Below are 5,462 nucleotides of genomic sequence, written 5' to 3'. Positions count from 1 at the left end.
TCTCTCTCCTTCAGAGTACAAATGCCTGAAGGACAGGCTTTGGGGAGACAAGAAGAATATGGAGATGAAGCCTTGGCAAGTGGCATCTGAAAAACCTCTACTGAAATCAATCAGAAATCAGTAGGAGCTCCTGAAAGACATTTTTCATTCTGTTAGAGCAGCTAATGTAATTTTATTTTTTATTTCTTGTAAGAACAATAGTGGGGGAAAAAAATAAAAGAAGAGGGAGGTGTAATATGTACTATTATTAAGAGGATCAGTGAGAACTGGCCTGAGAGGATCAGACTTGAGAGAAACTGGGGCAGAGAGGCCCACTCTGGCACCCACATTTGCCTACTGTATTATACACTTGTATTAACTTTCCCTACCGTAAACATTTAAGGTCTGCCTCACAAGGAACACAAAAACTACTGAAATGGCATTTTGAACTTGTATGGTTGGGTGCTCTTGGTGTGGTGTTTTTTTTTTTTTTTTTTTTTTAATTCCTTGCCTAGTCCTACTTCCAGGACTCCCATCTCTCTGCCCACACAGCTCAAAGGACCAACATAGCTCTCCCACAGAGACAAGTCATTGCTGGGGGTTGCTGAAGCAAGTGGACATGGTGAGTAGGCAAGCTCTGGTAGGAGTTGGGTTGTGTTGTGTACAGTGCCACTGTGTCGTCTTGGTAAAATGTTCTTGGACCAATGTTTTGAATTCTGTGGTAAGGTGTTACGGTACAAAAAGTCTTAGTAAACAGCCTACTTACTGTAACGCTGGAAAAACATTTAAATTTAGCCTGATTTTGCTGTCTCATCTTTGGCTGTGACTGAATGGTGGCTTTGTTTATAGTACTTGTTTTCATGTACCAGTAAAGCAGCTCATGCAGAGGTGGTGTTCAGGAGAGAAAGGGTGAGTGTTTCTGGATGGGGGGGCAGAAGGAATTTAATGGGGATTCTCATTGTCAGAAAACTGAATGCCAAGTGTGAATAGAACCTGGTGAGACTTCAGCAGCATCTCTGATCTTATTTCACTTTGGAGAATGTCTTCAGAGAAAAGAAACTATGTCCATTTGTACCTCTGTACAAATACACAGACTGTATTTGTAATACTCTCAGAGGGTACCTTTGTTTGCTAGTAGGCATAAACTCCATGGGCACTGTGTTGTACCAGAACAAAATGGGGATAAATGGAGTTTTTGCCATGTTAGCTGTCAAACTCCAATAGACTGTTCAACTCCCCCTTCCGTCTTGTGGTTTCTCTTCCTTAGTTTTGGAGTGGTTGTGTTGTAATGTTGAAGGTACCCATCACACCTCCATGTGGGGCCTCAGGAAATATGCCCTGCCTGCTTGTCAGTTGTTTGTAAGCTTTTTAAGGACAGCTGCACCTCACGGATGTGAATACTCCAGAAGATTTTTTTTTTTTTTTTTTTCCCCTCTTCCTTACTGCTGTCTTGCACTTAATGTTCTGCAACACCTTTAGAATTACAGCATGTACCTCTGTGTGTCATATTCCTCCTACAAACAGCTTATTGCCTACTTTCTGGAGACAACCTGCTTGACTAGGTGGACCTTTGTATTTGAGACTTGGCCTCATACCTTTTCATCCTTAAGACAACAAAAATAATTTTGTAGGTTACATTTATACGTGAATATAAATCACAGGTCTTTGGATTGACTACCATTGTGTTGACAGGTTGCCTTTCAGCACCATTTTCTCCCATGTGTTTGACTTCAGAGTCATGCATGTAGGTGTTCACTAGGAAGAACCGCTGCCTGGTTGGCTGCTGACAGTTGTATAATCAGGGATCCGAGCAGCAGAATAGGAATGCCTCATAGACATCAGTGATTTACTTTTCTATTACTTGTGAAAGTAAAAAGACTCCTCGGCTACATAAATGGAAATTAGGAAAAACAAGCTTGTTTATTTTAAGGTTATGAAAAAATAAATCTGACTTTCTTCCAGACCTCAAAGCACTGCTCTGGGGGGAGAATAATGTCTTTGGGACACTTTTTACTGTGAATTTCAGAATGTTTTAGTGCTTTGTTTTCTTTTAAAGTTACCTGTAAAGAAGCCTGTTTCTTGTTGCTTCTTCCACATATCTCTTGGTTTTCTGAAAATATCTCAAGTAACATACCTGCAATTACAAAGGCAGATTTTGTTTGCTTTGAAAGCCTGTGCCTAATGAGCAAACAAGTAATTAAGATTTCCAGACAACTGTAGCCAGCTTTAGCCACAAAACTGTTAATTTCAGAGGGAGTTGGAGTGATTGATTCAACTTTAGTCTGCTTTGAAAAACTTTGAAAAAAGAGTTGTTTCAGAATACTGGCAAAAAGTGAAAATTAAATTGGACTTGCCAAATTGGGAATTGTTGATTCTGGTTTAATGTTTGAGTTTTCAGAGTTATTTGAGGTACTTCTTTCTAATATTGTAGTGGACTGGGCTTTTTCACCTCTTAATTAGCAAAGAAGGGTTTTTTTTTAAGGACTTGAGTCCTTAACTGAAGGAATATGCTCTTAAGATGTATGAGACTGACAAAGATCATAACCAACAAGGAAATTAGAAAAGAGTGACCCTATTGTCACTTAGATTAAAAAGGAAAATGAGGGTGAGAAATTGTATGGCGAGACTGTGAAATACAGTCTGAGGAGACTGATCTGGACATTTTTGTGCAGTCACAAAGCATCAAAGCAATGTTTGTTAACCTTTTTCATCGATTCCAGTTTCCTTTACATTTAAATTGAAGTGTGTAATGTTTCCTTCTTTTTCATTACTGTATAGTGTAATACAGTCGCTGTTGCTATTAACCTTAAGGCAGAGAGAAAATCAGTAAAGTTTGAGGTGTGATACACTTTTAACTAGAAATAATAACCCTTGCCCTCAGTTTCAGAGAAAATACTGTAAGACCTGATGATAAAGGTAGTGGGAACAAGAGGTAACGTGGCTCAGAAAAGTAATTTTCTGTTGTCTGATGGTGAGCTCTACTTTTTTTTGGCCATAGGTGTCTCATGGTGCAGGGGAAAGAGTTAGAGAAAGAAGAGATATTTAAACCCCTGCAAAAGCTTAATGTTCCATAAATGGCATGTGGAGAAAGCACGATGGTAGCTGCTTTTGACTCCCCAGTGAAGAGAATCTCTGCCTGGTGCAACCAGTTGCTACCTGTCCAGGGAACAGCTGAGGATTGATAAAGATGTCATTAAACCTGCTTTGTTGGACTGCACGCCAGTGGGACCTGAGGTTACATGCCCCTGGTGGGACAGCTGTTGGAAATTGTGTTGAAAAGATGTGGAGACATCCTCTGCCCAAACGGGTGGTGAAATTTTTACAGAGTGAGTTCGGTAGGTCTTTACATTTGTTTGTAGACAGCAGCATATGTAGTGAAAGAGGGGGGTTTCATGGGGCTAGTGAGTGGGATGACTTGTATTTTCACAATTTCTGCTTTCATGTATGTCTGCAGTGTCATTCAAGTCATATGGATAATGGCTGTGGAAGGGGTCCACCATATGGGGCTGCTGTCAAAAAAATGGTGCAACTGATTTAGTATGAAACCAGGTTTACAGGACACACAGGAGCAACAGGTAAACAGTAAGAGGTAGGACAATTAGGTTGCGTCCTATTTTGAGTTTAGTTACATCCTATTTTGAATTTAAAACTGGAGATTTTCTGAGTGGTGTTTAAAGTAGTCAAGGACATGTAGCTAATGTCCTGGTATTACTTTGAAAAATTCAGCTGACAATTCTACTTAAAATGCAAGCCAGTGAAGTACAGGATACTCACTGAGGTATGCTCTCAGAAGGCAGGAAACAACATGCCAGTGCAAGGCAAAAATGTAGGCAAGGTGGAAGACTGCAAAAGAGGCCATAGGTGATAACTGGGCTTGGGCTCATAAATTACATGGCACACTGATAATATCAGTGCTCTTACTGTGGAATACCGACTAGCACAAATGAAAATTCAGCTGTTTAAGAATTTGCTTTTGATACAAATGGTTGTTGAAACAGTTTTTTCCCACGTCCCTTCAAGTTTGTTATGAGAGCTGTGCTGCACAAGGCCTTTTGCACAGCTCTCTACAACAAAAGACAGAGATCTTGCTCTGAGTGCCCATCAAAAATGCCTCCCCTTCCCTCCTTTACCTCTGACTATTTGGACCTATGCTCTGGTAGCTGGACTTTTTGCACAACTGGTTTGGTTTTCCCTAACAGTGGTATTAATTGTACTTGCCTGTCCTACAAGGGAGAGTGTCTTCTTCAAATGAAAGGCAGAGGAAGCTGGGGCAGGGCTCATAAGAGAGAATGTGCAACCTGTGCAAAGTCCTTCCCTCTGCAAAGGGAAGGCTGCAAAGTCTAGATTTGCTCAAGCTCCATGTCTGTCTAATGCCTTTAGAGTCAGCAACTGCATTGCTCCGGCCAGACTTTGTATTTAGGAATAACCCCACTCCCACTGCTTTTCGAGATGTTATCCAAGGGTAGGAAAAGGAGACAGTGGGGCTCGTGTTGATAAGGTGGAGGAGAGTCCTCTTTAGTGTTGCTGGGGGCAATTAGAAATAAGGAAATGGCTCAGTATTTACCAAGTTCCTGAATCATAATTTTCTTGAAATCACCTCTGGGGCATGTTTTTGTTCTCTGCTTGTGTGATTAGTGCTTTTCTATCATCTCCCAAGATCAGAGGACTTCCGCAGGAGTTAGCGAACCATCCATGGGCCACTGAGAAGCCAGTTGCCCCCTGAAAAACGGAGGGCCTGCTAAACACTTTCCCAACATTCTTCTCAAAAGCCAGTAGAAAATGTTTTAGTCATTGCTAAAAACTCATCACCACATACCACAGCCCCTTACTCACTGTTGTATCTTATTCAAAGGGAACAGCCATTCCTGCATATCCTTGGGGGAAAAAATACCTGTGCCACAGCAGCACTTGCAGGATGTACAGAAACTGGTTCATTTTGCCTAGAGCGGACGGACCCTTTCCTGTGGCATAGGCTGTATGCGTGTGTGCCCTAGGATGTGTCATGCTGTACCCCAACAGCACAAGATGCTCTGGTGACCAGCATCTCAGACAACCTTTAGGCACAGCAGCAGAGTGAGGCCTCCACTCACCTGGAGGAAAGTGTCCCCAAAGAAGAAAATACCATCCTGTCACCAAGAGTTTGTGACAGAAAGCAGGTCTAGGCTCTAGCTTTAGCACTGGTGCTTCCCTACATGCCAGGGCCTGCAGGCACGGTGAAACGTAGCCAGTGCTGGGAATCACGGGCAAGGAGCACTGAAAATTCCGGGGCACGGCTCCCTGGGGGACTCGGGTGCTGTTGCATGTCTGGAGAGGTACCGATGTGATCCGAGCTACTCCAACACGGTCTGAGCTATTCCAGCACGGGGGCTGACGATGCTCTCCCCTCTGGCGAGTCCCTCGTACCTAACGGGACCCAAACCCGCGCCGAGGCCCCCTTTCACCCGTTACCCCCCCCTTCGGGGAGGGCCCCAACCCCCGCGGGT

The 5,462-nt window shown here is 42.9% G+C and overlaps 1 protein-coding gene across 2 annotated transcripts in view; it reads left to right on the top strand.

Moving 5' to 3' along the window:
- Nucleotides 1-350: 350 nt before the first annotated feature.
- LOC113491369 (zinc finger protein 883-like) overlaps nucleotides 351-5,462 on the top strand; it is a 16,863-nt gene continuing 11,751 nt past the window's right edge. Inside the window, exons 1-2 of one of the 2 annotated variants that reach the window (XM_026868229.1) lie at nucleotides 351-431; nucleotides 507-601. The gene's annotated coding sequence lies outside the window, so the exon portion shown is untranslated. Of the gene's footprint in view, nucleotides 432-504; nucleotides 602-5,462 lie in introns of those variants that run through there. The other variant, XM_026868230.1, reaches the window with a different exon arrangement.

Source organism: Athene cunicularia (assembly GCF_003259725.1).
Source record: "Athene cunicularia isolate RWA chromosome 1 unlocalized genomic scaffold, athCun1 chr1_part2, whole genome shotgun sequence".
Classification (NCBI taxonomy): Eukaryota; Metazoa; Chordata; class Aves; order Strigiformes; family Strigidae; genus Athene; species Athene cunicularia.
The sequence above is the reverse complement of the archived record's forward strand: the minus strand, read 5'-3'. Positions and strand labels throughout refer to the sequence as shown.